This window comes from Urocitellus parryii, chromosome 4, assembly GCF_045843805.1.
Source record: "Urocitellus parryii isolate mUroPar1 chromosome 4, mUroPar1.hap1, whole genome shotgun sequence".
NCBI lineage: Eukaryota > Metazoa > Chordata > Mammalia > Rodentia > Sciuridae > Urocitellus > Urocitellus parryii.
Genome location: NC_135534.1, coordinates 79,947,513 through 79,956,314, shown reverse-complemented (window position 1 = coordinate 79,956,314; position 8,802 = coordinate 79,947,513).

The following is an 8,802-nucleotide window of genomic DNA, read 5'->3' as shown; positions in this document are numbered from 1 at the left end:
ATTATATTAGAAATAACTTTCTCTGCAGGTACTTGAAAAAATTTTAGATGTCCATGTTAAATATATGAATAGGTCCATTGCTTTTCAAAGTCAATTTTGTGACTAGAGTACCAAAATAAAACAAAAAATGTTGGAAGATCACTGATTTAACCCAACAGTTTATTTTACAAATCAGAATGAGAGTCAGAGATGTCTTGCACATAATTATGCTGATAACTGAACCCAATGACACAAGCCATTTTCCTCCTGGTAGTTGTGAAGACCCATTATGTTATTATTTGTGAACACGACTCTGAAGAGAGTAACGCTGTCATCAAGGGCTCCTTTACATAGGGAGCCTTATCCTTGGACTGCATGCAGCAGTGTGTATATTTATATGTGTTTTTCCAAGGCAGTACTTTTATATGTTCTGAAAAAAGACATAAAAACAAATATTGTTTAATTTGTATGTCAAATTAGCTTCAACTGAAATTCACTTCTCCTTGTGTGTCTTATTTAATTCTCATATTTTTCTGATCCTTTTGCATGTTCTTGATTCTTTCCTTTTTCAAAGATATTGAATATCCCTCATGCAGGAAACCTGTATATTTTATAATAAATTATTCTTGATCTCAACAGGGGGATCTAGTATATGTTAACTATGCACAAACTGAAGACTTCTTTAAACTGGAGAGGGACATGAAAATCAATTGCTCTGGAAAGATTGTGATTGCCAGATATGGGAAAGTTTTCAGAGGAAATAAGGTAATATCATCTCTTTCTTTTTCCTCCAATATTAAAAGGTATAATGCAATATATCTAAAATCTCCTTGCAACCTTTCAAAGACTATGATCCTCTTACATTCTGTAAATGTCCACCTTACAGGGAGGACATACTTACTAGCTTATGGGAAGTGGTTTTAAACTGGGCCACTGGAATTGGCCAGTGTTTGGCCAGGGTGAGCCAAATAGATTTTTCTGTACCTGCAAGTTACCCCTGTGGCCTACCTAGAAATGCATACTAGATTTGCTGTTTCTGTATTTTTGTTTTAAATATTATATCTAAAAATATTTACTTAAATAAATTTAATATACATTGTTATTATAGATATTAAGAGAAAATAAAAATCACATAGTAGTTTTTAAATTAATGTCACTTGACTTTTTAATTTTTAAAAATCTTTTTTGGGAAAATAAATGAAAAAATATTCACTTTCAACCACAGAACTGGGAGAAATCTGCCTGAGGAGTCTACTTGCTCTATATACTTCCAGAACATCAAAAGGAAACACCAAGTACTCACTACCACTATATGGGTATTTTCCAAACCTGTTCTGAGAACTGATCCATTTTTAGAACCTGAAGTAGAAAAAAGAAAAAGCTACTTCTCTGAATAAGTTCTTTGTTGTAAGCCTAATGAGAAAGGCTTGAACATAAAGCTCAGTTACTCATTTATGTGTAGTTTTGAAAATTGTTACTACCAAATCTGGGGCAACCAATTAACATAAGAGAAGTACACTCTATTTCCTAGGTTAAAAACGCCCAGCTGGCAGGGGCCAAAGCTGTCATTCCGTACTCAGACCCCACAGACTATTTTGCTCCTGGTGTACAGTCCTATCCAGATGGTTGGAATCTTCATGGAGGTGGTGTCCAGCGGGGAAATATCTTAAATCTTAATGGTGCAGGGGACCCTCTCACCCCTGGCTACCCAGCAAATGGTGAGTGATAAGGCCTCAGTCATTACAGGACACTTAGCCACATTTTAAAGTGATTTTATTTAAGGATTTTATATGACACAAAGGACTGAGAATGAATATTTGTGTGTGTGTGTGTGTGTGTGTGTGTGTGTGTGTGTGTATTATGTAGGAATGAGAGAGTTTCTAAAAATTATTGGTTCAGCTTCCTTATTTATTATTTGAAATCCTTGTGACTAATAGGTTTTGGAATTCAGACTTCCAAATGATTAAAAAGTAACATGGTACATATACCATATAATTCATAACACTTACTTGGGTGGCTGGAACAGAACACCAGAAACCAGTATATAAACAATATTTGCATCAAACTGTATAAATGCTGATACTAAGTGGGGTAAATATAGAATATAAATAGACTCATCTGCTCAAGTGAGTTTTGCTATGAAATAAGTTCAGGCTATATAGGTTTTATTGTCAAGTACATTTACCCTAAATTCATAGTTGGCACAGATTTTTTTTTGTTTTTGCTTTTACCATTGACCAGAGATAGGAGAAGAGAAAATTTTATAACATTTTTAAATGACAAGGTAGAATCTAGAACCCCATAAAGAAAACTGTCTTTTTTTTAAAAAAATATTTTCGTTAGTTGTAGATGGATACAATACCTTTTATTTTATTTATTTTTATGGGGTGCTGAGGACTGAACCCAAGGTCTTACAGGTGCTAGGCAAACACACTACCACTGAGCTATGACCCCAGCCCTAAACACTTGTCTCTGTTGCTGCATGATGATAGCAGTGATGGATGTGAAGGAGTATCTCATACATGCCAGCACTGTACATGCATCAACAACCCTAAAAGCCAGGAGGCATTATCTCTGTTGGCAGGGGAGGAAACTGTGACTAGAAGAGGTAAGGTGTCTGCAAAAGATAAACAACTACTTAGCAGGGAGTGGGATTCTAATTCAGGTACTCTGGCTTCAGAGTCTGTGTACTTGTGCTGAAAAGCCACCTTGTAAAACATTAGCAAAAAGAGCTCAATTATTATATGTGTACTCAACTATCTGAACATATTTACAAAAATATGTAATCATTTAGTTTAGGTAGTTGCAAATTAACTAAAGTTGCATAAATTAGTTGGCCAAAGCATCTTTGTCATTTACATATTTACTCTTTATCTGGATTTTCCATCAAATCGTGGAGTCCTCTGAAGCTTATGTACGGTTTTGCTTTGTAACTCTTCTGAAAATATGGTACATTGTCATAGATTCTTTGCTTTTTTAAAAAAGAATACACATTACCATATAGTAAAACCATATGAATCTGTCTAAAGTTTTTCCACCTTTGTATTCTCAAGTTTAAAAAAATGCAACTTCTTCCAAATAAAATGAGATTAACTGCAATGTTTCTGTTGATTATCTTCACATTTAAATGATGGGATTTTGGGGGAACCCATGTTATCCTTTGGAAGCTAGCATTTATTCAACCCCTTGGGTGCCTTTAAGTTTACCATTTCCTTTTAATTTCTACTATGGAATAGTTCTAACATAGCCAAAGCAAAGATAGTCACCAACATATTGTCAACTTTGTTTCATCGATCTATCACCCCCCTTTTGTTGAAAACATCGCTCCCTACACTGCATATCATTATGTCATTTTACCCAAGAGAATAATAAGTTTTTGAGATTAAGTTTCTTATTAGATAATTTCAAAACCTGGTGTGTCAGGGGGAAAGGAAAACACAGACCAAATTTGTCTTAAGCCTGAATTAATGTCAGAATATTATTTTGCAGTAAAATTTATATGCAATAAAATGCATAGATTTTAAATTCAGTTCAATGAATTTTTCTATCTTAAATTTTGCTTTTGCAGCACTGGGAATTGAATGCAGGGTCTTATGGTCTGGTTCATGTGCTAGGCAAGCACCCTATACTGAATCGTGTCTCCAACCCCAGTTCAATGAACTTTGAAAATTGTATGCATTCATGTCACCCAAAATTAAAGGACATTTTTATGATGTTCAGTGTGCTCTCCTATGCTCCTTCTCAGTCAATTTGCACTTCATTCCCCCAAAGCAACCACATTTTGATATCTAGCATCGTACATTAGTTTGCCTCATTTTGATGTTCATATAAATGGAATCAGACAGTAGATGCTCTTTTTTGTTTCACATATTTCTCTCAGTATAATGATTTCAGATTTTCCATGTCATTTTGCATACCAGTAGCATGTTCCTTTTAACAAGGGAGTAGCATTCTATTTTTGGATTATACGAAAATTATTTATTCTCCTGTGGTCAGAAATTTGTTAGATGATGTAAATGTGGCTGATTTAAACAATTTTGTAAGGTTTTTTTGTGCACATATGCTTTCATCTTTTTAAGGTAAATATCTAACAGTGGAATTGCACATTTCTGCTTAAGGTACCTTTCAAAAAATTATCCCAAGTCATTGTCTAATTTATATTCTTAAAAGCAATGTAGGAGGGTTTAGTTGCTTTATGTTCTTGCTAACATTTTGAATTATAAGTTTTCTTTAACCAATTCCAATAGATCAAAATGAGAATGCGTTCAATATGATTTACATAGATCTACTTGAAAGGAATTGAGGTTTTTTTTTTTTTGGAAATGTGTCTCTTTTTTGTTGTTGTTGTTTCATAATATGCTAATAGGCATGATATTACAGAAACTGTTGGTCTTCTAAATATTCCTGTTCATCCAATTGGATACTATGATGCACAGAAACTCCTTGAGTAAGTTTGCATGAATAAATAATTGACTACTTGGGTATTTCCTATGATTGGTAGTTTTATCTTCATTTATTTTTCTGTATTGATTGTCTCTGAGATGTGTAGAGCATGTGATTGTATCATGATTTTATAGAATAATGGTTCTGTTCTGGAATTTACATTATATGATTTACATTATAGGATTTACATTATATGATTATCCAATGTTTGCCAGTCACCTAAAGGAGCCTTTCTGATCTCTAACTGCAGGGAGCATAATTGATCAATTGCTCCAGCCATTATGCTTTGAAATCTACTGCTGAGTGTGGTAGGGTGCTTAGACAGACTCGTTCTGGAACCACAGGACTCCTCAGATATGAAAATTGGACTTGAGGACCTGTTGATAATTAGCTCAAATAGAAGCTGCACCATGGCCCCATCTTCCTCTTCTTCCTTCCCTTTCTCCTTTACTTTGCATCAGATCTGCACCACAGTCCGCTGACTTTATGAGGCTTCCCTAGCTCCCATTTTGCCCCTAGTAAATCATTATCTTTTCCCCTAATAAATCTCTTACTCATCTGTATTGCTTATTTCTTATTTCTTGAAGGACCTAGAATAAAGTAAAGTGAGAAATACTTCCATTGTGTTTTTATTCTCTTCCCTTTCTTTCTCTGCTTTCATTATTGAATCTTCTTCAAATATGTTACTGTTTAACCTAGCATTGGAAAGCTTTCCCCTTTCTTGCCCCATTTTTTTTTCCCATCTGAATGTCCCTTCTTTCCTTTTAGGAAAGGAGATGACACTGATTTTTCTGAAAGTGAAGTTGGTAAAGACCAAAACATCTGGCTAGTTTGTCCTTTTTCTTTTTGAGTACAAAGCATTCTTACTCCTTGTATTCTAGCATGTATGAGAAAGCGTTTTATGACCTAGCATGCAAGGCCCTCATTTATATAGGTGGCCAGGCTGATATCTGGAGATTTGGAGGAATGTGTCCAATTTAAGAGGAGGTTAAGGAATTACCCTGTGTTTGTTTTGTTTTTCCTTTTGGCCCATATTTTAGTCAGATTTTTTTTTTGCTACAGTAACCAAAGGAACTGATAAGAACAATTAGAGGAGGAAAAGTTTATTTGGGGACTCAGTCTCAGTCCATTGATGGCTGGCTCCATTCCTTGGGGCTTGAGGCAGAATATCAAGGAGAAAGGGGATGGCAGAAGAAAGTGGTCCAGGACTTCATATGGGGAAGGAGGGAAGGAGGTAGGGGAAGGAGAGAGGAAGAAGGAGAAAGGGGGTATGGGCTGGGGGATGGGGGTGGGAGAGAGAGAGAGAGAGAGAGAGAGAGAAGAAAAATTACACTCTGCTCAACAAGGACATAATGGGAAGGCTGACCCCAGGGACCAACCCCTATCTAGCCACACCTTAATCCCTTCCAGGGATTAACAGTTACTACCCAGTTAATTCGTATCAGTGGATTAATTCACTAATTAGGGTAAACCTCTTATAACCCCCAAAATCCATCTCTAAACTTTATCCCATTTTTTTCACACATGAGTTTTTGGGGTACACCTAACATCTAAACCATAACAGGGCTTTAACTCTGTCACATCAGCTATGATTTAGGATCAGGTACAATTTTTGAGTACAGTATGATCTATGATTTATCTAAACATATTAATAAATAAAATCTAAGTATTATGAATTTAGTCAATGACAGTAATTGTAGCATAACTTGTAATATTCTATAATCAAGATAAAACTTCAACAATCAATAAGTACTCAAATATGTTACTGATTGTGGTAGTAAATGAAGTCACTAATAGATACAAGAATATTGTATAATATTCAATGATATAGAACATGTTTGTGATACACTATTGAGTTAAAAAGGAAAATTTCAAATCAATGTATAAGATGGTCCAAGTTATATAAAAGTTTAAAAATGAACCCATTTTATGTTTGTAATTAGGGAAAGAATGCATGAAACTGTTTCTGAAAGCTCAGTCCTGGTCCCTGATGCCAATCCAATAATGAGGGACACAGTTGTGAGAAAAAGGAAAAAGAAAGTTTATTGCTTTGCTAGCAAAGGAAAGGAGAAACACAGGGGACTCCTGTCCCAGACACTGATTCTGCCCATCTGAAGGAACAGAGGGCTTTTAAATAGGTGATTCAAAAGCTCTGTTGGAGTTGTAATTCACTTGTTAATTTGGAATATAATAATTTCTGAGATCTTCTATCTCATTTACACACTCCTGCCAACAGGAATTTTAGTTGCACTTAGCAGGAGGTTAAATCATCTTCCAAGAAACCAAGTTCCAGTACTTTTCAAGCTTCTCTCTTACGTACTTTGATCATACTCCAGCCAGATTTGTCACTAAGCCTTACACTTGCTCCATAGTTCTATGCCTTCCTGCCTCTCTATATTATATCTTGTCCCTTGAGTGACTTTTCCTTCACCTTCCCATTCCTATGTCTTGCTTATCCTTTAAAATACAACAAAGTGAAATCCCCTTTAGAAAGTTGTTCCTGATCCAACAAGTTGCATTAATCCTTTTTGTGCTTATTTTGTAGAACTCTGTATATTATCTGTCATGTTCTATTTTATATCATAGTTGGTTTTATATGTATCACCTTCTGAGTGACTTGGGAACTTTTTGGTGGAATGATCATGTGTTACATTCCTTGTCAAGTAAACCAAAGTACATTTAGAAAGGTAGACAATAAATGTTTCACAAATGGTCAAATAAAAATAAATATGCTATAGGAGACAGATTTAAGTCACTACTATTTATAAATATTTACGGAGTATCTAACATCTATCAAATCCTTTCAGAGATCGTTTCAAAATTTATTCATATTATCTGATATCTTTAGAGTTTGAATAAACCTCTGTTCTTTGTGAATGTGTCATATATCCTTTATCTGTTATTAGATTCTTACAGGTAACCATTTTTTAATGTTCTGTTGTTTTTTTACCTGACCTTGAGGGACCAGTACCATTACAGCATATTTTATTGTTTTGTAAGAAAAAGTACTATTTATTTTCTTTTTTATGTTATAATACACAACTGTCTATTTTTCTTCTTGATGAATTTGCATTTTTTTTGCTTTTCATGTTTATTTTGAAAAGGAAATACATTGACAAAGTTATAACTTGAAAAGATTTACAGTAAAAAGATTTCCTTTTATTCATTTCTATGAATGTTAATGTTAATAATATTGGAGAAATATTTTGTATATGATCATGTATATGTATATTCTTCCCTTGTCTCCTACAACTTCTTTGCATATTTAATATTTGCTGTTTTGACTATGGATTGTGTTTTCTAACAATGTAAAAATCCTCTTCATAGTACTAGATGATATTGTGTGAAAATTTATTGTGCAAAAATAAATTACATATTACTTGAAATTCTATTTATTAGCCAAACTTCCTAGTGAGATAGGGAGGAAAATAGGATGTATTTATTCTCAAAGACTGTTTCTGCCCTACAACTAGATTTTCATCAAAATCTATTTATAGTAGAGGTAGAAATTGCTCACATTGCATTTTCAGTTTTCTAAGTTTGTCTTGGGCCACATCCATCTATCTGCTGCTGTTCAGTTAAAATACTTTTTATTTCATGCCCAACCCAAGAAGTCAGCCCTTGCTCTGATACAGTAAAGGTAGCTGTATTGAAGGAAAATGACAAGAATCACACCATTTTGTAAATATTACCATATATATTACCATATTACTTTTCTCAGTCTCCTACTAAAAGATTACAGTGAACTGATAGCATGTAGTAGCTGTCCACGTGAACACTTCTACCTTTTTCAAATTTAAAATAAAATAAAATAAAATAAAAAGCATGAAACTTTTAGGGACATATGACTAAAGCAAAATTATTTCCTTTGATCTTCCTTTTTTTCCAGGTAGTTATGTGAAAACACACTTTTTGTAAGAGATGACAATACAAAGATTTGGGAGTATATTTATCAGGGAAAATTCCAAAGAGTTATACATCAAGCTTTTTATTCAGAGAATACTCTAGAGAGCACTTCTAACATTTACTCTTGAGAGTAGTAGCACAATGTTCAAATTCTAGTCAATAATTTAAATCTCAGCTGTACCACTTATCAGCACAAAACTTTGTGCATGTTACCTAATCACACTTAGCCTCATGCTTCTCATCTGCGAATTGGGAAAAATAATGGAACCTACTTTATAAGGCTTGTAGTAAGGATTAAATGGCATATTATATTCAAAATGTTTTACATGACACCTCTGTCATAGAAGCTATTGTAAACAAATGCTCAAGAAAGTAAATTCATTGACACTTACAACTTGTTAAATAAAGTGAAAGTTTTCCTCCAGCTAATATTGATTTTTTTTTCCTTTTTTGGTCCAACAGATACATGGGTGG